The sequence below is a fragment of the Elaeis guineensis genome, chromosome 12 (assembly GCF_000442705.2).
Source record: "Elaeis guineensis isolate ETL-2024a chromosome 12, EG11, whole genome shotgun sequence".
Taxonomy (NCBI): domain Eukaryota; kingdom Viridiplantae; phylum Streptophyta; class Magnoliopsida; order Arecales; family Arecaceae; genus Elaeis; species Elaeis guineensis.
In genome coordinates, this window is record NC_026004.2 from 70,713,408 (window position 1) to 70,740,454 (window position 27,047).

Here is a 27,047-nt window from a genome sequence, read left to right on the forward strand (position 1 = left end):
AATTTTTGATATAAAAAATTATATTAGATCTAATTTTTATCATAAAAAATTAGAGAAAAAAAGTTCTTCTCAAGGGCATGAAAGAAAAAGAAAAAAGTTCTCCCTTATACATGAAAAATTAAGAAGAAAGGGTTCTTCTCTTGATCTCTATTGTAGAGATCAGATGCATGGATCCATAAAGAAAAGGAGAGGATCTCTTTATTCTTTAATTCTATCACGTTCCTCTCAAATCAGTCAATGAATGGTATTTTCGTGAGCTAGCACTCCTGGAGAGATCGATCAGTACGAGGACTTCGTGTGGATAGCCGTAGAGGCCGGACATGTGTGTGGCTGCCAAGCATCATTAAGAATCATCTATCATAGATTTTGGATGCAGTGATCTGCTACCCGCACTCAGGTATGAGATTTTGATCTCAATTAATTTTTAGATATAATCTAAATATGAATTGGATATGAACTAATTACACTTAGATATGTTCAGTATATGATGATTTTAGATTTCAGATGTACATACATGCATATTAGTTTATGTCATAGATCTTATATGGTGATTTAGATTTGATCGAAGCATACATTATAGATTAAATTATTTAATCTCCATATACTCCACTGTAAAATTTTAAAAATGCATGCACATCACCCACCATGCTTCCCATCAAAAAGATGGATGTCCAAGAAATTCTCCATGAAAGACATAGGGGAAGCATCCTATATTTTTGGAATAAAAGTTATAAGGATAGACCTAAATGGATGTTTGGCCTATCATAAAAGCTGTACATAAAGAAGGTATTGAAGAGGTTCAGCATAGAAAACTCCAAGAGAGGTCTCTTACCTCTTAGGCAAGGTCGACACATTGTAATAATTCTAAGGCATAATTTTGTACTTAATATATTGATATGATTAATAAAAGAGTAATTTTTTTTATTCAAGTGTGACATATCCTTAAATCATCCATAGAATTAGTTTCGATACATATTCTCAAAGTATTGAGAATTAAAGATATATATTTAATTTTTAAATACTTTCGATCATAGGATCATCATGAGGATGGTGATAAATCTGGATAGACTAGTGCATAAATTACTTCTTTTAAGATAGATGAGTCTCTAGTCTACTGTGTAGAGATATAGGATGATGAGTGTGGATGATTGTTAGAGAATAACTAGTACTGAGTATGATCATACGAGAGATCACTTGGATTTTTATTCAATCGTCAATGATTATCTCGATACTGTAGTTGTATAACTGATCTTTTGACTTGAGATGGTACTGTTACTCGCAGTAAGGCTGCTAAACTTTGATGACACATAAACATGGGTCTCAATAAGCTCTTGTAGTGGATGTTGACGACAGTTGGTCTACTGTAAAAGTGGGGTGTGTATTAAGATAGGATCTATCGACCTTGATAGAGAGGAGTAATCCTATAGGATTCGAAAGGTTAAGTCTAAAAATCTATGACTATAGTAGTGTGATTGATGAAAAAGAATTTTCATAGAACTCACAACTAGATTTGAGCTAATCAAATCTATCATATGATTGATGTTGAGGTTTCATGATTTATCTATGACCTGCTATCTAGTTGAGACTCATGATAGAGGGATTGAATCATACGTTAACTACACCTAGAGGTTCATTTCAGTTCTATTGGGTTGTCACTACATACTGTTAAGTATAACTGATAGATTGTGAGGGCTCACTAGGATCGTTCTGGATCGACAATCCTTATTGAGTTAGAGTGAAATTATTCCGACCCACTGAAAAGAGGTTCAATGATACAATGATAAAGATCATTGTATATCTCACTACCAGATAGAATTGAACCTATGGACTCACACAACAAAAGAATTAGGCCTGAAATAAGTAATTGAGCTTATGAAGTATCAATTGGGTTTAGATAAACCCATTGGATTCATGATAACCTTGCTCGCACATGGTTGGAACCAATTTCTCTTTCTATTGAAATTACTTATTTGATAAGATAATTCTAACTTAATTATCTGTTAATAACCTATATGAATTAGATTCATGAGACTTCAATTATTAGGTGTCTAAGATTATGGATCATATTAATTAAGGGTGCAAGTCCCTAATTAATTTTCTTGATAGTTATTTTTGGATGCCACCTTGATTTGATCAAGTTGGGCATATCCATTGATTAAAGGGCTTTTAGTTCTCTTATGGAGCGTCTCTTAGGTGTGTTTTGGGATATCTAATTATGGGTGTAAGGGTTCCAATTGTTAGCACCTAATGGGCTTCCTAATTTAAGTTGGATAACTTTAGTTAATAGGAATCCTAAAGGAAATAGGACTTATATTATGAGATTGAATAAGATTCAATCCTCATACCTATTTAAAGAGACCTCTTCTAAGGTCCCTAGAGCATCCAAATCAGTAGCCCCTCATACCCAAAAGCTCTCCTCATGCCCTCTCTTCCTCTCCTTTTCTCTTCTCTTAGGCGTTCTGCATGCCCATCCCTTGGGATGCGAGTCCCAAGGAGTTCCACACCCAAGATGTTGGGCATCCCATACTTTGCTAGTTGTTAATGTTCTATAGCAGCACAAAGTAAGGAAAAACTTTAAAAAAGAGGAGAAAAAGAAGATCAAGGAGAAAGATCAAGCATTGATCGCGATCCAGACTCATTCAGATTCAGCAGGCTGAATTTTAGAAGAATCAAAATTTAAATTATAGAGAACTGCTCCAAATTGATCTCGAGTGGATACTCATAGAGGTCAAAAACTTTTATAGCTAAGAGAAAATTTCTTCTCTTCCAAATCTAGATTCCAAAAAAAAGATTACGAAACAGGTATGTGATTTGATCACAATCTGAATTCAGCATATATCAATTTTAGCATGTGAGATAGATCCATGTGGTTTTATATTTTCATGCATGTATAATTTAGATTAAAAGTATTTTAATCTTATTCTTCACTGTAGTGTTTAAAAAATAAAATTTTTGAAGCACATATGTATGCACCAAATCCTGAATTCTAATACTTGAGTCAAGCCAATCTTGCATATAACTGACGATGGGGTCTGACGAGTTCTTCATTACATCCATCAAGTCGGAACTCATGATAGAAGGACTGAATCATACAATAACTGTACCTAGAGGTTCATACTTTTATTCAGCTAGATTGTCACTACATACTGCTAGATGTCACTGGTGGTTGTGAGACTTAATGGGCATTGTCTTGATGATCGATGGCCCTCGAAGTATAGAATTGAAAATATTCCAATCTATCAAAAAAATTTCGATGGTATTGTGATGGAGATCACAATATATTTCACTATCAGATAGAATAGAACCTACAGGATCACATATTAAGAAATTTAATCTCGAATTTGCCAATTGAGCTTTTGAAGTTTCAATTAGATTGGAGTTTATTAAAATCCTATTAGATTTATGAGAATCATGCTAGCATACAGTTAAACCTAATTCTTCTCGAAACTTTGATTTGATCAAGTTCATAACCTTGAACCTAATCTAAATCTATTTGGATTTAATTATGCTCTTAATTGTGAGCCCAAGAAGATTTGATTAAGTCAATTAATTGGCATAATTATCCTAACATTATCTTTTCTTTATCTCCTAGTTATCTCTAAGTATGCATGTGAAATAAATGGAAGAATGGGTGGTGCCTACTTTTGTTTTAGGAATGAAATGGGCATCAAATCCTAGGATATGGCAGAGAGGCCCGCCCCCTCTTATGTGGTATGGTGTGGAGGAGAGAGAGTGGGGCCACACCCTCCTCTTATTTGACTAGAAATCCCTTTGTGGGGTGCCAAGAGTTGGCACCCCAACTACCTGACATATTTTAGATGGGCACCTCTTATACCTGCTTAAAGAGGCTGATCATATACCATTTATATCTGATTTTAATTGAAATAAATCAAATTAAAAAGGTAGATGATTCTTATAAGATAAGGATCTATCTTTTTAAGATAATTGGGTTCTTATTTTATGTCAGGGTAGTGCCTATATAAAGGGCATATCTTTAGGGTTCCTAGCTAATAGAGTTTTTGATGAAATAAACTCCTCTCTCTCACTTCTCGATGCCTCCTCTTCTCCCTCTCTTCTCTTCCACACCCAAAAGTTGGGTGTCCCCTTTTCCATATGCCAAGAGGTAGTGCTTTATGACTTCAAGAGTGAAGATCGCAGAGAAAAAGAAGAAGGCCGTTGATCAAGGAGTTGCTTCCGCACTCCAGATCAAAGTGTTGATCAAAGTGTTTCAGGTTAAGATTCTTTTTGGAAAGAAGAGTCTTCTATGAGGAAAAATCAGTTCGAGATTGATCTCGATGGATATCCATAGAGGTCGGACACGTGTGCGGCTCGACCATCTATGAATTTGTGATCATCGAAAGCGATGAATATCTACCCACACTAAGGTAATGAGATCTGATCTCATATTTGTTTCTAAACTCCAGATTGTATATTTGTATTTTCTCCTAGACTTGGGTAGGATTAGATTTGATCTTTTGCATGTAGGGTTAAAGGGTTTAACCCATTTTATTTTTCGCTATAGTTTTCAAAAGTTTTGAAATCTACATATGCTGCCTACCCAGTTTTCTAACACTCTATGTTTATGAATGGATTAAGCCTAAAGACTTGGACTTTAGTCTAAAGGTTCTCCCACTATTTTAGTCGAATTGGTATCCTCTATCTCCAATTCGAAGAATTATCCTAATTTCTTAACGGATACTAGAATCTACATAGACTGTATATAGGCCCGAGTATGGCTCGGTCAATCCATATGCATCTATGGGTAGGTTCTCAATCAATTATTTCTCCAAATAATTTTTAGTATTAAGTTTCACCTTAGATTTCATTTCAGTAGGTGATGGGCCTCCACTGAAAGTTCTAGCTAGGTCCAACCATTAACATGAACCTACTCAGTGATTTTAACTAATGAATGATCAGGTCCGAGTATGGCTCGACCAACCCAATCATTCATCAGATAATATAGCAGAGTCATTATATGATGAATGATAATTCTATCATTTAGAGAAATATCAGATGGATGGTGCCTGCAATATCAATTAGAAATAATGGACCCATTATCATTCACCTTAATGGGAGGCTATGATCTACTTATCACCATAATTAGTTTATTTTATGGACTTGATAATTTAGAAAATTTGATTAATTTAGAGAAGAGATTTGATCAGCTATTTATAATTCTCCCACTGACTTCACCAAGTCAAATTAAAGAAGATTAAGCTTAATTTGGTCCACCCAACTAGTTATAAATCCTCCTACTAATTTCACCAAGTCATGAAGAGGACTCAAGACTAGTTAGTCAATCTGGAGCACCTAAATTAGTCACATTGATTTACCTATGCAGCATGGGTTAGCACAAATCAATGAGCAAACTAATCAAAACTTGATTAACTATATTGGTCAGATAAGTGAGATCGATGGGAGGGTATATTAAGCTTGCCTTAGACACCATCAAAATGGCTAGGTATGCTGCTCCTAATTAAAAACCATCAGTCGAAATATCAAACTTACCTTAGATACCAATTGGTTCATTAGTTTCAATTAGGTTTGCCTAAAGATTCAGGCTCGACCACTGAGCTACGATCAAGGTCCATTTGGTCTAATCAAAGATATGAACTTGACCATCTACAACCATTGTATTAGTTCTAGAGAAACTCTAATTTAATCTAATTCAATATTTGGATAGATTTAATCAATTTCTCTACTTTGTCCATTAATTTTTTGATTCTATCTTTAGGTCTAACTCAATAAAGATGACCTGATCAAACATTTGATCAGAATAACATTAGATCCTTAATTCATAATTCTAGATCTAATTAGTTTAACTTAATTTTGAATTAAGTGTGGGTTCAACATGGGTTTAGGTTTGAAATAATTTCAATTTTTTATTTTGTAAATGATTTACAGTAAATTTTATGTAAAGTTTTTCTGTTATGAAACTGAATCGACTCAATCAACATTGAGCCAGCTTCACGAGGGTATTGGGTTAATTCAGTTCAAAACTGGGTTAGCTCAGTAATTGTGCGAGCACGATTCAAAGAGTTTCAGATCTGAAAAATTTTGCATAATCTTAGAATAAAATCAATCATAAACATACTTTTAGATCATATCTAAATTTTTTATAATTTTAAATTTTATTTTTTCATGATCAAAATAATTTTAATCATATAGATTAGATGTTTTACATTTCATACAACATTGTATCCCATACAATAAACTTAGAGCTTCAAGATCTAGGATTTTGCAGAAGAATAAGTTCTTCCTTTCACATTTTTCTTCATAAGATATAATCATATGGTACCCCTACACACCATAAGAACACCCTATCGAATGAGAAAAGAGGGCCTATAAACCTTTCTTGCTCCTATGATTGGACGGCCTGGGGATCAACATAATTCAAATACTTACTAAGCGGATCATCTAATCTAATCACATATCATATATGCTTAAATTAAGATCTAATCTAAATTACATCAGATCTAATTATAATCTTAGATTACATCTAAATCAGATCATAAACATCACATGCAATATGCAAAAATAGATTTTATCAAAGATCAGCATAAACTAGAACAACCTATTCACTGTAAGGGATAAACCTTACAGTGGGACAATCTTATTTCAGTTTGTGTGATCTATCATTAATTAAATTTAGATCTAAGATATTACATATCAGATCTAAATAAAATTAAATTTTAGATTTAACGAGTACACATAATATGTCACAATGAACCTGGCTCTAATACCACTGTTAAAAAATATAGGTAATTTCTTGTATGTATTTCAAAAATTTTTGAAATAAAATATAATAGAAGATAACTAGATTAATCATATTAACTTAATATGTATATGATCTAATCATCAAATCAATCTACTCTAGGATCTATGATATAATATATTGCATATAAAATCTAAAAAATACAGAAGATAAAATCTGCATGCATGGATGTAAGTAGTAGATCAAATATACATCTATCTGAGTTTAGAACTTGATATCTGAGCATAGATCGATGATCACTGCTGCTAAGAGATGTGGTAAAGATGATCTTTACTGGTTGCTCATAGCTGCACATATATCCGGCCTCTATGAGAAGTCCACTCAAAGCTCCGATCTGATCTGTCTCCTTGGAAATGCTAGTTCGTGTGAAGACCTTCTTCTTGGCTGATCTGAATCCTTTCTTCAAAGCTTTGAAATATTTTTAGAGGTTAAAGAAAGATTTCTAGATGAGATGATGATCTAAAAAAATATAGAGAAGAAACTCTCTTCTCTTTTTCTTTTTCTCTCTTCCCAAGCTCATAGGAAGAAACCCTAGAAAACAAGGTTTTGCACACATCCAAAGAAGAAGGACACTCCTCTTCTTTTTCATGCCAAGAACCCATGCCCAAAGCCCCTCAATGTGAAGAGCACTCTCTCTTCTTTCTTACACACACAAAATAGATAATAACTCCCTTTTATTTGTGCATGAAAGGGGTTAGGGTGAAGAGTCCAACAATGTTTGGACTCTTCCTTTAGATGTCGCCTCCTCTCATAAATTTCATGCCATAAAAAATATGAAATGCCCCTTCTCTTATTTTTTCATGGTAAAACCAGATCCTATCAAATTTTCCATGGAACAAAATTCTCTTTTTGTTGCACACAAAAAAGGGAATAAATGAAGTAGGCGGCAAGACTTATAGATAAGGTCAAACCTTATCTTATATGGTAACTAATTCAAATCACATTTGAACATACCATATAAAACCAGATAATGCTCATATTTGGATGTGAGAAAGGGAGGATGGAAGACTCTTTTGTGTGAAAAAATCTCATGCAAAAACTCATTTCGATGTGAAGAAAATTAGCATCAAATGTTGTGGCACAAGGGAAGGAGTTCAACACTTCATGGACTCTTAATTTTCTTATTTGAATCTAAACCAAATCATATTTGGTTAAGCCCAAATAAATAGGTAAAATCTAATCTAATTATATTTATAATTTTTTAATTAAATTTTAATTAAATTAAAAACTAATTGAATCCAAATCCTGATCAAATCAGAGATAATTCTTTTTTAACAATTAGATCATCTCATAACCTAATTGGATCAAACCTAATAGAATCTAATTCAAATAGATTTTATTTAATCCTCTTTACTCAATCAAATTGAGCTAATCAATAATCTAATTATTAATTAATCTTCTATTAATTCACTAACACTCAGTGAATAAATTTATTGCAACTTTTGCATAAAGTTAATCATCAATCGAATTGATGATTAAACCCTTGAACGATTCTCAATCATTGATCAGCCACATGATCAGTTAGAAATTTTTTTTAAGTATAATCCCATAGATTCAAATTTAAACTAATAGTATAAAAATAAATTTTTGAATTAATCAATATAATCATCTAGCAATGAGACCCGACATCCGGATAGATCGAATGATGGTGAAGCAACATTCAAGAACTTATTGGCATATCGTTATCATATAATTCATCCCTTTGATCCTAATACTTAAGGATGACCTAGGGTTTAACTGTCAACCTTAGATAAGTCATCCATATTATATTTCAATCTTTCAAATCCATCACATGGATTATCCAGGCCCAGGTTTTACTAAATTGAAATATACTGATGCATATCTCCTATTAATTTAGAAGAGTCAATTCCATCTTGACTTACGTACTGACTTGACAAGTACTTAACTGTATCCAAAAATCTTTCATCACTAAATTATAAATTCAAATAGTTCGACATCAAAGTACAGTGAGTTACTTGCAAGTCACCGTGATGATCTCAAGTCGGAGGGATATTTATACCCATACCCTTTACTAGCAACTCTTGATAGTAGAGTGCTCGGTAAATGATCACGTTCAGTGATGATGTACTTCTACATCTTACTTGCATGCCATATCAGTGTCTCCACATCATTTGGTTATGAGGATAACCAATGTATATGGTATACAACAATCTACACTTGATATTACTATCATCCTAATAATAGCGTATTATTTGGTCGCGAACTAGTTTAAGAATTATGTGATAAATCCTCATTTATTGATCAAAGTAATTCTAAAGACTTCATCATAACACTGGAGTTCATTAAAAGATATAATCTTGTGATGAAAAAGGCCAAATAAGTATTATTATTGATCAATTCATATACATCTATAATTAGTATAATCATCAAACGATTAGCTTTAAGATATATTTTTTAATATTAATTGAAGCTATTTATTATCTAATTAGATTAGGATCAATAGTCTAATTGAGTCTAACCTAATTTAGTTTGGTTAAGAACATAATTGAATAAAATTCAAGTTCAAATTAGTTTGAACCAAGCCTATGCGCTACCTCATCACTGTGCCCTTCTTTTCTCTAGGCAAGAAATATTCTTACATGAATTTTTTTTTCTACACCCAAAAGTGAATATTGCCCACTTTCTGATCTCCTTTGGATTAGGATTTGGTTGGTTTAAAATCTAAGTTTAAATGGTTTGAATTTGGATTTGAACTTGGAGTCCAAATCAAATTGGACTCTTTCCTAAATGCTGACCACCTTTCTCCATGCACAAAATTGGTTCTTGCATGAATTTTCTCCACACCTAGAAGTACTTTGCCACCCCTTCTTTGGTTTCATTTGGATGAAGATAAATTTATTTAATCATTCAAATTCAAAGGATTTGAATTTGACTTGAAAACAAACTAAAACCTATCCTTATCCTTACCTTGGTGCCACCACCTTTGGAAGGCTGAGTTTTGTGCGATAATTTGAGAAGAGAATGACATGAGAAATATCTCACACCTTAGCTCTTCTGATGCTCTACTTGGATAAGAATAAAGTGGTTTTGGTTTGGATTCAAAATAGTTTGAATTCAAACTAATTTGAACCACTTATCCTTATCCAATCTCTTCTCCCTATCGACCTTAAATTTCATTCATTTTTGTGTGATAAAGAAGTTGGTTTTTATCATGAAAATTCCTTCTGAGAGAGAGGGGGCATGAAATAGAGAGAGGGTGGGCTTCTGTGCATGAGAAACAGAGGAAGAGTCTTTTTTTTTTGGGCATGAGGTCTAGGGTGGATTCTAGGATTTTGGCTTTAGATTTTGTGTGAGAAAAAAACATAAGAGTTGTCTTGTTCCAATCTCCCACACTGCCACCTCTTCATAAAGCTCTATTTTCTAATCTAGAAGAGTTCAGATGATCCAAAGGAAGGAGCTTGAATCAGCCATCCAGAGCCTTTGGTGTAGCTAGCACTCCCAAGAAGGATGATCCGATCAAGACTTCGAGTGGATGACATGTAGAGGTCAGACAATCTGTGCGGCTGCTTGACATCAGGAGAAACTTTATACCATACCTATTAGCAGTGATGATCATCGATCCGTACAAAGATAATGAGTTCTAAACTCATCCGATTAGATCTAACAGTTAGATCTGATCTAGGATATCGATGTGATCGATGCAGTTTTTCTTTATGTTAGATTTTTGTATGTAAAAATTTTATATCATAGATTCTTAAAAGATAATTTAGATCTAATCTAAAGTATATGTAGGATATTAAAATATTTAATCTACTATCTTTCGCTATAAAAATTTTAAAAGTACATACTTTGAACTGTCGATTTTCTTTCAACTGGTATCAAAGCTTCGTTGCTTTTGACATGAATATTTTATATATAATCTGATTTTAATTATTTAGATTAGATCTAAATAATTAATCTAAAATTTGAGTAATAAAGTAATCAAATTGGATAGATCTCCATAGCCATCCGATCATAGGAGAAAGTAGGATTTTATGGCCCTCTCCTCCCATTCGATAAGGTTCTCCTATGGCGTGTAGGGATGCTGTGCGATCTTTTCTATGAAGATGAATAATGAAAAGAGATAAAATTTTTTTATTTTAGATCTGATATATTGTATGCTAGATCTGAAATTAAAGTTTATTTAATTATATGATAGTTTGTAAAAATATTTTATAAAATTAAAAATTATTTTCAAATATCGAACCCTAACCCATGTTACCTCAAAACTTAATTGAGAATTAAGTGGTCTAGATTTAAGAATCAAAGATCTAAGGTATAAATTTCATAATTCATGGGTTTATGGGTTTGCTCGAATCAAGTCCATTTAACTAGGTTAGACCTAGGGTTAGAAATTATTGATAATGGACTGTGTTAGTAATTAATCAAATCTAATTAATAGTTAATTCAGATTGAGTCAATTCTTCTCTTGATCAATTTTCAATAGTTATAGTTGGTCAGAGTCCATATCTTTGATTAGACTAAGATGGACCTTGATCGTAGCTCCATGGTCAAACTTAAGTCTATAAGTTGATCGAATTGAAACTGACTAACCAGTTGGTGTCTAAAATAAGTATAGCAGTCTTGATCGATGGTCATTAATTGGGAGCTACTCATATAGATTGAGTCTATGGCGAGTTAATGGCATATCCCTCCCATCGATCTCACTTATCTGATCAATATGGTGAATCATATTTTGATCAGATCACTTAATGATTGGGGTTGACCCATGCTAACTAAAAAATCAATATGATTGATTTAGGTGCCCCTAATTCAACTTGTCTAAAGTCCTCTTCATGAGTTAGTGAAGTCAGTGGGAGGATTTATGACTAGTTGACTGGACCAGCTTATGCTTAGTCTTCTTTGGTCTGACTTGATGAAGTCAGTAGAAGGATTAAGATTAACTAGTCAAGTCTTTTTTCATCTTTTATTTTATGTAATTAAATCCTCTAAAATTATTAGGTCCTTAAAAATAAAATAGTTATGGTGATAACTAGATCATAGCCTTCTATTAAGTTGGATGATAGTGAGTCTAACAATTTGAATGATCATTAGAGGTGCCACATGCCTGGTGCTTATCTGGCTGTCAGAATTATCATTCATAATATGTTGATTTAATTATATCTTTCTAATGATGGTCAGGTCGGCCAAGCCACACTCATGTCTGATCACTCATTTATCAGATGCACTAAATTTTGACATGTTAATGGTTGGACCTAACCAGAACTTTTAGTGGAGCCACTACACACCTGCTGAAGAGGTATCTGGGGCAAAATTAATTACTAAAAATTATTTGATAAAATAATTAGTTAAGAACTTATCTATGTGTGCACAGGAGTTGGTCGAGCCACACTCAAGCCCATGTGCAGCCTATGAGGATTTTGGTACCCACTAAGAAATTAGTGTAGTTTTTCTAATTGGAGATAGAGGCTATCAATTCAAATAAAATAGTGGAAGAATCTTTAGACTAAAGTTCATATCTTTAGATTTAATCAATTCATATACTAACTAGGTTTTGATTTTTTTTTTATAGTTATGGCCACTATCTTGTCACTTCGATCACTATTGGATAGTGATAAATTAATGGGATCTAATTTTAATAGCTGGTATCGAAAATTAAAAATAGTCTTGGAGCATGAATAGATCTTATACGTGCTGACAGATTTGGTACCTGAGGAGCCAGCTCAGAATGCCCACGGTATGATCCGAGATACTTATCAAAAGTGGCTCAATGATCGAACTATGATTCGTTGCATTATGTTGATGGCAATGAATGATGAGTTTAGCTACATATTTGAAAATGCTCAGCTACAAGACATATTGCAAATGTTGAACAAGTCTTTTGGCATGCCCGACGATATTGAGAGCCACAAGATAAGTTGTGTCATCTTCAACGCTCGAATGAGGGAAGGGGCATCATGTTGAGAATTATGTCCTAAATCGTTTGAGGATTGTGCTATCTATAATAATAAAAAGTTATTTGATATTTTTTATTATAAGGATATATTTTCTAACAAACTCTTATATTGTGATGAAGTCCTTAGGACTACTTTGATCGATAAAAAAAAAATTATTACGTAGTCCTTAAATTGGTTCGTGACCAAATGATACGCTATTACTAGGATGATAGTGATATCAAGTATAGATCGTTGTGTGCTATATGCATTGGTTATCCTCATAACCAAAAGGTATAGAGATACTAGAATAGCATGCAGGTGAGATGTAGGAGTACATCATCATTGAACGTGACTAATTGCGAAGCACTCTACTATCAATAGTAGCTCACAAAGGGTATGGGTGTAAGTATCCCTCTGACCTGAGATCACTATGGTGACTTGCAAGCAACTCACTATACTTTAGTGCCAAACTAACTGATTTTCTAATTTAGAGATGGAAGATTTCTCAATGCAGTCAAGTACTTATCAAGTCGGTGCATGAGTCAAAATGAGATTGATCCCTCTAAATTAATGGGAGATATGCATCAGTGTATTTTAATTTAGCAAAATCTGGGCCCAGATAATCCATATGATGGATTTAAAAAAGATTAAAATATAATTTGGATGACTTATCTCAGATTGACAGTTAAATCTTAGGTTGTCTTCGAGCATTAGGATCAAAGAGATGAATTATACGGTAACCATACCCCAATAGGTTCTTGAATGTTGTTTCGCCATCATTCGACCTATCCAGACGTCGGGTCATCATTGCTAGATGGTTATATTGATTGATTCAGAAAGTTATTCCTACGCTACCAGCTTAAATTCGAACCTATGAGATCATACTTAAAAGAAGATTCTGACTGATCATATGGTTGATCGATGATTGAGAATCGTTCAAGGGCTTAATCGTCAATTCAATTGATGATTAACCTTATGCAAAAGTTATAATAAATTAATTTATCAAGTGTTAGTAAATTAATAAAAAATTAATTAATAATTAGATTACTGATTAGCTCAATTTGATTGAGCAAAGAGGATTAAATAAAATCTAATTTAATTAGATTCAATTAGATTTGATCCGATTAGGTTATGAGATGATCTAATCACTAAGGGAGAATTATCCCTGATTTGATCAGAACTTTGATTTAATTAATTTTTAATTTGATTAAAATTTAATTAAAATTTATGAATCTAATTAGATTAGATTTTATATATTTTATTTGGACTAATCCAGATGTGATTTGGTTTGGATTCAGATAAGAAAATTAAGAGTCCTTATTGGAATAGGACTCTTCTCCCTACGCCAACCCAGATTGCACATCATATATCTCCATACAAAAAATTATTTTATGTGAGATTTTTTCACACCAAAGAGTTATTTTTATTATCTATCTCACATCAAAATATAATTTAGTTTTAATAAAATAAAAGTTCTAAAATTAAATTTCAAAATATTTCTTATCAGGAGAATCTGTTCTCATCCAGATCAACCTCTACACACCAATAAATTTTTTTCTCTCGATGTGTGTGACATTTTGAGAAGATTTTTCATGAGAGATTGGATAGAGAATCTATTTATTGTAAAAAAATATAACAAGGAGTATCACATATTTTTTTGGTATATTTTGGGATGTGGAATTATTAAGGGAGGCAGAATCCTGTAAGAGTCCAAGATCATTAGGACTCTTCATCCCACCTCATTATATGCCTATAAAAGGAGCTTTTGTAGTTTCTTTTAAGTGTGTAAGATACTAGAAGAGAGATCTTCACATCATGAAAGTTTGGACATGGTTCATGATGTGAAAAATAGAGACGAGGGTCCTCTCTCTTAGGGTGTGTGCAAAAACCTAAATTTTAAATTTTTGGTTCTAAGAGTTTGGGAGGCAAAAATAAATTAGAGAAAAATTGTTTTCTTTTTCATCTTTCTTTCACCTCTTTATTTCCTCTAGATGTCCATCTTCAATCTATAGAAAGATTTTAGAGATTTAAAGAAAAGATCCATATCAGTCAAGAAGAAGATCTTCGTGTGAGCTAGCACTCCCAAGAAGATCGATCAGATCGGGGCTTCGAGTGGATTTCTCATAGAGGCCGGACATGTGTGTGGTTGTGAGCAATCAGTAAGGATCCTCTACACTATCTCTCAATAGTGGAGATCATCGACCCATGATCAAGTATGGAGTTCTGAACTTATATTAGAACTAGATGTGATCTACTGCTCATATGCATGCATGCTGATTTTATCTTTAGATTATTTCAGATGTTATATGCAACATAATATGTTATAGATCCTTTGAGTAGGATGATTTGATGATTAGATCATATACATATTAGATTAATTTGATTAATCTAGTTATCTTCTGCTGTAATTTTTTCAAAAAAATTTTAAAATACATATATGAAATCACCTACGCATCTCAACAGTGGTATCAGAGCTTGGGTTCATTATGATATGATTTATGTGCATATTAAATTTGAATTTTAATTTTATTTAGATCTGATATATGATATTTTAATCTAAATTTAATTAATGATTGATGCACAAACTGATATAAGATTATCCTGCTGTTGGATTTATCCCTTATAGCGAAAAGGTTGTCCTAGTTTGTGCTGATTGTTGAAAAAATCTAATTCTATATCATGCATGTGATGTTTATGATCTGATTTAAATATGATTTAAAGTTATAATTAGATCTAATATAATTTAAATTAGATCTAAATTTATTTATATATGATATGTGATTAGATTAGATTATCTGATTAGCAAGTACTTGAATTGGGTTGATCATCAGGCCGTTCAATCATGAGAGCAAGAAGGGTTTAAAGGTCCTCTCTTTTCATTTGATGGGCTACTCTTATGACGTATAGAGGTGCCATGTGATTAGATCCCATGAAGAAGAATATGAAAGAAAGACTTACTTTTTTGCAAAATTCTAGATCTTGAAACTCTAGGTTTGTTGTATGTGATACAAAGTTATATAAAAAATAAGACATCTAATCTATATGATTAAAATTATTTTAATCATGATAAAATAAAATTTTGAGTCATAAAAATTTTAGATATGATCTAAAAGTGTTATGATTAATTTTATTTTAAAATTATGCTAGATTTTTCAGATCTGAACTCCTTGAATCGTGCTTACAAAATTACTGAGCCAACCTAGTTTTGAATTGAGTTGACATAGTCTCTTTGTGGAGCCAGCTTAATATTGATAGAGTCGACCCAGTTTCAGAATAAAAAATCTTTACATAATATTTATTATAAATTATTTATAAAATAAAAGATTGAAATTGTTTCAAACCATAACCTAAATCCATGTTGATGCTGAACTTAATTAAAAATTAAGGGTAGAATCGATTAGATCTAGAATTATGAATTAAAGATCTAATATCATTCGCATAAAATATAGAGGCATGGGTTAGTTTAAATCAAGTCCTCTTAATTGGATTAGACTTAAGCTTAGAATCAAAAAATTAATGGACTAACTAAAGAAATTGATTAAATCTAACCAAATATTGAATTAGATTAAATCAAGATTTTTCTAGAACGAATACAATAGTTGTAGATGGTCAAGTCTATATCTTTGATTAGACCAAATAGATCTTGATTGTAGCTCAGTGGTTAAACTCAAATCAATAGATTGGTCAAATCAAAACTAATTAACCAATTGGTGTCTAAGGTAAGTTTGGCCATTCGACTGATGATTTTTAATTGAGAGCGGCTTACCTGATCATTTCATTGGTGTCTAAGGCAAGCTTAACAGACCCTCCCATCGATCTCACTTACTTGGCCAATTTGGTGAATTATGTCTTGATTAGACCGCTAAGAGATTCAAGTTGACCCATGTCATTAAGGTTGATCAGTGTGACTGATCTAGGTGCCAGTTCAACCAGCATGATCTTAATTTAATTCAATGACTTGGTGAAGTTAGTGAGAGAATTGTAGTTTACTGATTGATTTTTTTTCATCTTTTCTCTAAATTGATTAAATCTTTTAAATTATTAGGTCTATAAAATGAGCTGGTTATGGGGATAACTAGATCATAGCCTCCCATTAAGGTGAATGATAATGGGTGATTCGACTATGGAGAATCTGACTTAAAACTTATGGAGTATGACTTTAATTTTTAGTTGGACATAATAATACCAATTATGGAGCATTCTGTTGTCAAGGGTAGCTCACGAAGGGTATGGGTATAAGTGTCCCTCTGACTTGAGATCACCATGATCACTTGCAAGCAACTCACTGTACTTTAGTACCAAACTAATTGAGTTTCTAATTTAATGATGAAAGATTTTTGGGTACAATCAAGTACTTGTCAAATCAGTGCATGAGTCAAAATGAGATTGATCCCTCCGAACTAGTAAGAGATATGCATCAGTGTATTTTAATTTAGCAAAACCTGAGCCCGGATAATCCATGTGATGGATTTGAAAAAGATTGAAATATAATGTGGATGACTTATCTAGGATTGATAGTTAAATTCTAGATCATCCTTGAACATTAGGGTCAAAGAAATGAATTACATGGTAACCATACACCAATAGGTTCTTGAATGTTGCTTCGCCATCATTCGACCTATTCGAATGTCGGGTCATCATTGCTAGATGGTTACATCGATTGGTTCAGAAAGTTGCTCTTATGCTATCAGCTTAGGTTCGAACCTATGGAGTCATACTCAAAAAAAATTTCTGACTGATCATGTGACTGATCAACGATTGAGAATCATTCAGAGGCTTAATCGTCAATTTGATTAATGATTAACCTTATACAAAAGTTGTAATAAATTAATTCATCAAGTATTAGTAAATTAATAAAAAATTAATTAACAATTAGATTATTGATTAGTTCAATTTGATTGAGCAAAAAAGATTAAATAAAATCTAATTAAATTGGATTCAATTATGTTTGACCTGATTAGGTTATGAGATGATCTAATCGCTAAAGGAGAATTATCTCTGATTTGATTCAAATTTTGGTTCAATCAATTTCTAATTTGATTAAAAATTGATTAAAAATTTATAAATTTAATTAGATTGAATTTTATATATTTTATTTGGGCTAAACCATATATGATTTGGTTTGGATTCAGATAAGAAAATTAAGGGTCCTTATTGGAATAGGACTCTTTGTAGGAACCAGATCTAGGGTTTCAAGGTTAGATCTTGAAACTTTTTCAAGATCATACAGCGAAAGACTAAAATAAATCAAAATTTATTTTCTAAGATCAGAAAATCCCTAGATCTAAGATCCTATTACATGATTATTACATAGCATTAAATCAAAAATTAAAATATATATAAATATAGTATGAACTACATGTTGATCATATCAACATGTTTCTATACTAGCTACATCTAATGTATGTATTAAATAATAGATCAGATCTATTACCTTGCAAGTTAGACGCTCTAACCTCGCTGATCCGGGCTTAAGGATGATGTTGCAAGCCGCACACGCGTCCGGCCTCTAGGAGTCGTCCACACGAGCCCACGAATCTCGATCAGAAGTCCTGCTTCAGGAAATCAGCACAGTATGCTAGTACTGCGCTGATCCTTCTTTGATGGTTGATCAGGTGCCTCCTTCTTCTTGATTTGGACTCTTCCAAAGATGGAAAGTAGAAGGAGGAGTTTCAGATCTGAGATGCTCTCAGGAAACTCAAGATGGAAGGAGGAAAGATATGAAAATAAAAACCCTAGAAGAAGACCCTCTTCTTCTTCACGTTTTTCTCTCTAGACACCCAAACTTGCGTCTTTTATATCTCCACGACCCAAAGGTATTTCTCTCTAATTTTTGGATGGAAGAAAGGCCTCTCAAAAAACTATCTCCCCTTAAAATTTCACGAAGAAACTCGTCTTATATAGAGAGATATGATAGAGTCCTTGTCTAGGTCAAACACCTAGTCAAGGCTTATCCAAACATGGCAAGTAAAGGGACGCCCAACTCTTGAGCACCTCCTTCATATTTTCGTAGATGGATCAATAGAAAAGGGTGCACAATGTAAACCCTAAAAGCCACGAAAATTCCAAAAAAAATTTGGATAAATTCGGTGCAAAATTGAAAGAGTTTTGGATTTCTAAAACTCTATCTCATAGAATTCGAAATCCAAACTTATTCCTTTTAGATTTGATCCAAATCACCTTCCATGTAAGAAAGAAGAGAGGAGACCTTTTGTGAACGTGGGAGAGATCTGGGAGAGGGCTTTTGTCACACAAAATAAGTGGAGATTGGCGTTGAATAAGAGAGAGGGCGTGGAGAAGGTTTATGTGGTACAAGGTGGAATCCTAGTCCTACTAGGATTCTGTCTCATAACTTATTTTAATTTGGTTTCCCAAACCAAATCAAATCAAAATTAGATCAACCCAATTAAAATAGGTCTTAACCTAATTAAGAACCTAATTTAATCAGATTAAATTAGATTTAAATCTGATTTAATTTTCTAATCAAATTAGAAATTAGATTGACCCAAGTCCTAGTTGAACTAGGACTAGTCTTTCCTTGCACTTGGCTTATCCAATAAACCAATTGGACTTGATCCAATCAAGCCCAAATCAAATCTAATTAAATCATATTTAATTAGACTTAATCTCAGCCCATTGGCTTAATCAAATTAAGCTAATTAGCAATCGAATTGCTAATCGATCCTCCTGCAACACTTGCACTGGGTTAAATGTCAATCGTATTGATTATTTAACCCTATAACGATTCTTAATCGTTGATCAACCATCCGATCGGATCATGAACTCTAATGTGTGTGACCTCATAGGTCCGAACCTAAGCCGGTAGCATAGGAACAAATTCCTATACCAATCGAAGTGACCATCTAGCAATGATACCCGACGACCGGATAGGTCGAATGTGTAGAACAACATCCTTAGAACCCATGCGGATATAGTTTTCATATAATTCATCCCCTTGACCAAAATGATCATAGGACACCCCAGAGCTCAACTGTCAACTCTGATCAGGTTGTCCACATTGTATTTCAAAATATCAAATCCATCTGATGGATTACCCTGGCCAAGGTTTTGCTAAATTGAAATACAGCGACTCATTCTTCTCCAACTCTTGGAGTGGTCAATCCCATCTCGATCACACTCTGACTTCGCAAGTACTTGACTGTGCCCAGAAGCCTTCCGTCCCTGAATTAGAAATTCAATTAGTCCAGTACCAAAGCACAGTGAGTTGCTTGCAAGTCACTGAGGTGATCTCAAGTCTAAGGGACACTTATACCTATATCCCATCAGAGACATTCTCGACAGCAGAATGCTCTGGAGTTGGTCACGTTCAATGACGATGTACACTTACATCTCACCTGTATGCCATACCAGTGTCTCCACACTCTTTGGTTAAGAGGACAACCAACCCATATGGCCTACAGCGACCTATGCTCGATAGAAGCTGTCGTCCTTATTAACAGCCTATCATTTGGTCGTGAACAGTTTTAAGGACTAATCGATAAATCCTCTCTTTATCGAACCTAAATAGTCCTAAGGACTTCATCATAACAACGGAGTTCATTAGAAGATGAAAGCTTATGATGAAAATGCCAAATATATTTTATTTATTAACAAATCAATTACAATACTTGGTTGCTCAACCGTCAACAGCTTGACGATTGGCTTTTTAGGACACATTTCCCAACAACTCCCACTTGTCCTAAAGCCACTCGGCACAGTATATAATACCCATCTTTGACTTGTGGTTGTCGAACTCCTTTATTGCCAGGGCTTTAGTGAAGGGGTCGGCTAGGTTCTCCTTTCAGTCGATCTTCTGAAGGTCGACGTCACCTCGATCCACGATCTCTCGGACCAGGTGAAAGCAGTGCAAGATGTGCTTCATCCGCTGATGTGCTTTGGTTCCTTCACCTGAGCTATGGTACCAGTGCTGTCGCAGTAGAGCAGGACTGGACCATCGAAGGAGGATGCTACTCCAAGCTCATTGATGAATTTCCTCAGCCACACAGCTTCCTTCGCGGCATCTGATGCTGCGATATACTCTGCTTCACAAACAGAGTCTGCCACAGTATGCTGCTTGGAACTCTTCCAGCAGATGGCTCCACCATTCAGAGTAAAGATATAACCCGACACACTCCTGCTGTCATCATGGTCAGATTGGAAGCTAGAGTCTGTGAACCCCACAAGTTTCAGATCTGACTCGCCATAAATCAACCATTGGTCCTTAGTATTTCTCAAATACTTAAGGATGGCTTTAACCACTTTCCAGTGGTTTTCTCCAGGATCAGATTGGTATCTACTCATTACTCCTAGTGAGTATGCCACATCCACATCTGGTCTTGTACATGTCATGGCGTACATGATAGATCCCACGGCTGAAGCATATGAGACTCTACTCATACGCTCTCTCTCTTCAGGAGTTGTCGGACAATCCTTCTTAGAGAGAGAAATTCCTTGGCCTATCGATAGATAGCCCTTCTTGGAATTCTCCATGCTGAACCTCTTCAGCACAGTATCTATGTACATGGACTGGGATAACCCAAGCATCCTTTTAGATCTATCCCTATAGATCTTCATCCCTAGGATGTAGGATGCTTCACCCAAGTCCTTCATGGAGAACTATGATGACAACCAAACTTTTATTCCTTGTAGTGCGGGGATGTCATTCCCGATTAAGAGAATGTCATCCACGTACAAGACAAGGAATACCACAACTGGACCATTTGCCCATTTATAGATGCAGGGCTCTTCTCCATTCTTAATGAAGCCATACGTTTTGATCACCTTATCAAAACGCATGTTCCAACTCCGAGAAGCTTGCTTCAATCCATAAATGGATCTCTGAAGCTTGCACACCTTGGACTCATCTGTGGATATAAACCCTTCAGGTTGTATCATATACACCTCTTCAGTCAGCTCTCCCATCAGGAAAGCTGTCTTTACATCCATCTGCCAGATCTCATAATCCAGATGGGCAGCTATTGCAAGCATTATCCGAATAGATTTGAGCATTGCCACAGGGGAAAACGTCTCGTCATAGTCAATACCATAACGTTGACGATACCCCTTGGCAACCAGACGGGCTTTATAGGTCTCCACCTTTCCGTCTGCGCCCCTCTTCCTTTTGAAGACCCATTTACACCCAATGGGTTTAACCCCTTCAGGTGGGTCAACCAATGTCCATACATCGTTGACCTTCATGGACTCCATTTCGGATTTCATGGCTTCAAGCCATTTCTCGGAATCAGGTCTCTGTATAGCATCCATATAGGTGATCGGATCCTCATTATTCTCATCAAGTTCGATGGGATCACCATCCCGGACCAAGAAACCGTAGTATCTGTCCGGCTGACGTGGTACTCTACCGGATCGCCTTAATGGTGCAGGTATATTGGGCTCCGGATCTGATCTAATCATATCCGACTCAGGTTCAGCTATTGGTGTCGGTCCTTCTACCTGTTGAACTTCATCAAGTTCAACCTTAGAGGCAACGGTTCCTTCACCAAGGAACTCCTTTTCTAAAAAGATTGTCTTAAGGCTGACGAACACCTTTTGTTCATCAGCATGGTAGAAAAAATATCTTTTTATCTCTTTGGGGTACCCTATGAATGAGCATTTGTCAGACCTAGGTCCAAGTTTGTCTGTGACTAATCGTTTGACATAGGCCGGGCACCCCCAGACCCTAAGGTGTGAAAGTCCTGGCTTATATCCCGTCCATATCTCATATGGAGTCTTAATTACAGACTTACTTGGAATCCTATTTAACAGATAACAAACCGATTCGAGTGCATATCCCCAGAAGGATATCAGCAAGCTAGCAAAAATCCATCATGGATCGGACCATGTCTAACAAAGTCCGATTCCTCCTTTCAAACACACCATTATGCTGTGGTGTTCCTGGAGGAGTCCATTGGGAGAGAATCTCATTCTCTCCTAGATATATGAGAAACTCACTAGAAAGGTATTCTCCTCCTTGATCAGATCGAAGAGTTTTAATACTCTTCCCAGTTTGTTTTTCTACTTCACTTCGGAATCGTTTGAACATTTCAAATGAATCCGACTTATGTTTCATCAGATAGACATATCCATATTGGGATAGGTCATCTGTGAAAGCTATGAAGTAGAAATATCCACCTCTAGCACTGGTGCTCATGGGCCCGCATACATCAGTATGTACTAGGCCCAAGAGCTCAGTAGCTCTCTCACCTTTTCCAGTAAAAGGTGACTTGGTCATTTTACCAAGAAGACAGAACTCACAGGTTGGAAGTGATTCACAATCACTGACTTTGAGGATTCCCTCTTGAGTCAACCTGTTTATTCTGTTCTAATTTATATGACCTAGCCTCCAATGCCATAAGTAGATATTTGACACACTATCTAATCTAGGGTGCTTGCCAGTAGAATAGACTCTTATCAGGCTTGATCTTTTTGGTCTGGCTCTGCACAGATGTCCCAGCCTGAACTTGCACCTTCTTGACTTTCTTCTTCTTGTTCTTCTTTCCTTTCTCAAAGGGTCGAGAACCAGAAGATGAACCTCCCACTGAGTTCACTGAGTTCACCGACTCCTTGAGGAGTTGGTGATCCTTCTCAAAGTTCTGAAGCAACCCCATTAACCCATGGTAGTTTACTTCAGGCTTTGTCATTCTATAATGAGTGAGGAATGGGAGACAAGACTTGGGCAGCGAGTTCAGTATTGCATCTTTCCCAAGCTGCTCATGCAAGGGAAAGCCGAGCTTGCTCAATCGTTCCATCAGCTCGATCATGTACAATACATGATCAGTGATAGAGACTCCATCCTGTATTTTGGCGTTGAAGATGGCACAACTAGTCTTGTGCCTCTCTACGTCATCGGGTGTGCCAAAGGTATCCTCCAACACTTGAAGCATGTCCTTTGGCTGAGCCGTCTCGAATCTGCGACTGAACTCGTCGCTCATGATAGCAGCCAGCATGATACAGCGCACCGTGGTCCGATCACTGAGCCACTTCTGGTAAGTGTCTCTAACTGTTCCACGTGCATTGACAGCTGGCTCCTCAGGTGCAGGATCCATTATCACATATAGGATCCGTTCATGCTCCAGGACTATCTTCAACTTTCGATACCAGCTACCGAAGTTGGGTCCCACCAACTTATCATTGTCCAACAATGATCGGAGCGATAGGGAAGTGGCCATATTTGCACAAAGGAGAACCATAACCTAATTAGTAATTGATTCATTAAACCTAAAGATTTGGACTTTAATCAAAAGGTTTCTCCCACTATTTTATTCGAATTGGTAGCCTCTACCTTCAATTCGAGGAATTACCCTAATTCCTTAGCGGGTACTAGAATCCACTTAGACTGCACACAAGCCCAACTTTGGTTGGCCAACCCATGTACATCTAAGGGTAGGTTCATAACCAATTGTTTCTCTAAACAATTTCTAGTAATTTTAATTTTGCCCCAGAAACCTAATCAGTAGGCTTTGGCCTCCACTGTAAGGATCCGGTTAGGTCCAACCATTAACATGATCATACTTGGTGTATCTAACCAACGAATGATTAAGCCCAACTTTGGTTGGCTCACCTAACCACCATTAGAGAGATACTTCCAAGTCGTCATATGATGAGTGATAATTCTATTAGTCAACAAGCACCAGGCCTTTGGGTCTGCAATGATTATTGAGTTCATGGACTCATTATCAAACACCTTAATGGGAGGCTATGACTCAGTTATCTCCATAACTTTATCATTTTAAGGACCTAATAATTTTAGAGGATTTAAATAATATAGAGGATGAGGTCAGATGAACCAGCTTATCATGATCCTCCCACTGACTTCACCAAGTCAGCTTAAGGGAGACCATTAAAAGGGCTGGTCTAGGAGCACCTAAATCAGTCACACTGATTTACCTAGCTGACTTGGGTCAGCTCGAATAGTCAAGTGATCCGATCAAAACATAATTTCACCAAGAGGCCAGGTAAGTTCGATCAGTGGGAGGGTCTGCCAAAGCTTGCCTTAGACACCATCATGAATGGCCAGGTAAGCGGGCTCCCAATTAAAAACCACCGGTCTGGTTTACCTTAGACACCAACTGGTTTAATTAGTTTCGATTAGATCAACCTAACAGTTCGTGCTAGACCGCTTAGCCAAGAATCAAGTCCATTTGGTTCTCGTTAAAGACATGGACTTGACCAACTACAACTATTGTAATTGATCTAGAGAATCCTTGACCTAATCTAAGACAACAATTGATTAGATTGAGTCAATTCTCTAATTAAGTCCATCTTTAATCTAACCATAGGTCTAACCCAATTAATGGACCTAATTCCCACTAACCCATTAACCCAATGTGTTATGATTTGTGTCTTAGGTTCTTCAATTCACAATCCTAGAACCTAATCAAACAACTTCTTAATTCTTAATTAAGTTTTGGGCTGAGGGTTGGGTTTGGCTTTTCAAAAAAAATAATTTTCATATTTGTAAAACAATTTTACAATATGATTCTATCAATCATATTGCATGTTTAATTCATAATCAAGATGCAAGTGAAATAAACATGAAACTACTTTAGATCTAATCTAAACAGGTTCATGTAATTGAAACAATTTCAACTTTAAATAATTTCTTTGCATAAAAATTATTAACAAAGAGATTTTATTTCAGATTTAAATATCTTTTAAATCTAATAAATCATAAATTTAATCTAGATCATATCTAACAAATTTATGATTAAAGATAGATCTACACAAACTAGGACAACCTTTGCACTGTAAGGGGTAAACCTTACAGCAGGACAACCTTGCAGTTTGTGATTGATCTAAAATTTTAATTTCAGATTTAATAATCAGATTATAAATTAGATCTAATCTAAGAAATAATCTAAGCATGTATAAATAATCATGTAATAAAGAACCTAGGCTCTGATACCAATTGTAGGAACCAGATCTAGGGTTTCAAGGTTAGATCTTGAAACTTTTTCAAGATCATACAGCGGAAGACTAAAATAAATCAAAATTTATTTTCTAAGATCAGAAAATCCCTAGATCTAAGATCCTATTACATGATTATTACATAGCATTAAATCAAAAATTAAAATATATATAAATATAGTATGAACTACATGTTGATCATATCAACATGTTTCTATACTAGCTACATCTAATGTATGTATTAAATAATAGATCAGATCTATTACCTTGCAAGTTAGACGCTCTAACCTCGCTGATCCGGGCTTAAGGATGATGTTGCAAGCCGCACACGCGTCCGGCCTCTAGGAGTCGTCCACACGAGCCCACGAATCTCGATCAGAAGTCCTGCTTCAGGAAATCAGCACAGTATGCTAGTACTGCGCTGATCCTTCTTTGATGGTTGATCAGGTGCCTCCTTCTTCTTGATTTGGACTCTTCCAAAGATGGAAAGTAGAAGGAGAAGTTTCAGATCTGAGACGCTCTCAGGAAACTCAAGATGGAAGGAGGAAAGATATGAAAATAAAAACCCTAGAAGAAGACCCTCTTCTTCTTCACGTTTTTCTCTCTAGATACCCAAACTTGCATCTTTTATATCTCCACGACCCAAAGGTATTTCTCTTTGATTTTTGGATGGCAGAAAGGAATCTAAAGAAACTATCTCCCCTTAAAATTTCACGAAGAAACTCATCTTATATAGAGAGATATGATAGAGTCCTTGTCTAGGTCAAACACCTAGTCAAGGCTTATCCAAACATGGCAAGTAAAGGGACGCCCAACTCTTGAGCACCTCCTTCATATTTTTGTAGATGGATCAACAGAAAAGGGTGCACAATGTAAACCCTAAAAGCCACGAAAATTCCAAAAAAAATTTGGATAAATTCGGTGCAAAATTGAAAGAGTTTTGGATTTCTAAAACTCTATCTCATAGAATTCGAAATCCAAACTTATTCCTTTTAGATTTGATCCAAATCACCTTCCATGTAAGAAAGAAGAGAGGAGACCTTTTGTGAACGTGGGAGAGATCTGGGAGAGGGCTTTTGTCGCACAAAATAAGTAGAGATTGGCGTTGAATAAGAGAGAGGGCGTGGAGAAGGTTTAATGTGGTACAAGGTGGAATCCTAGTCCTACTAGGATTCTGTCTCATAACTTGTTTTAATTTGGTTTTCCAACCAAATCAAATCAAAATTAGATCAATCCAATTAAAATAGGTCTTAACCTAATTAATAACCTAATTTAATCAGATTAAATTAGATTTAAATCTGATTTAATTTTCTAATCAAATTAGAAATTAGATTGACCCAAGTCCTAGTTGAACTAGGACTAGTCTTCCTTGCACTTGGCTTATCCAATAAACCAATTGGACTTGATCCAATCAAGCCCAAATCAAATCTAATTTAAATCATATTTAATTAGACTTAATCTCAGCCATT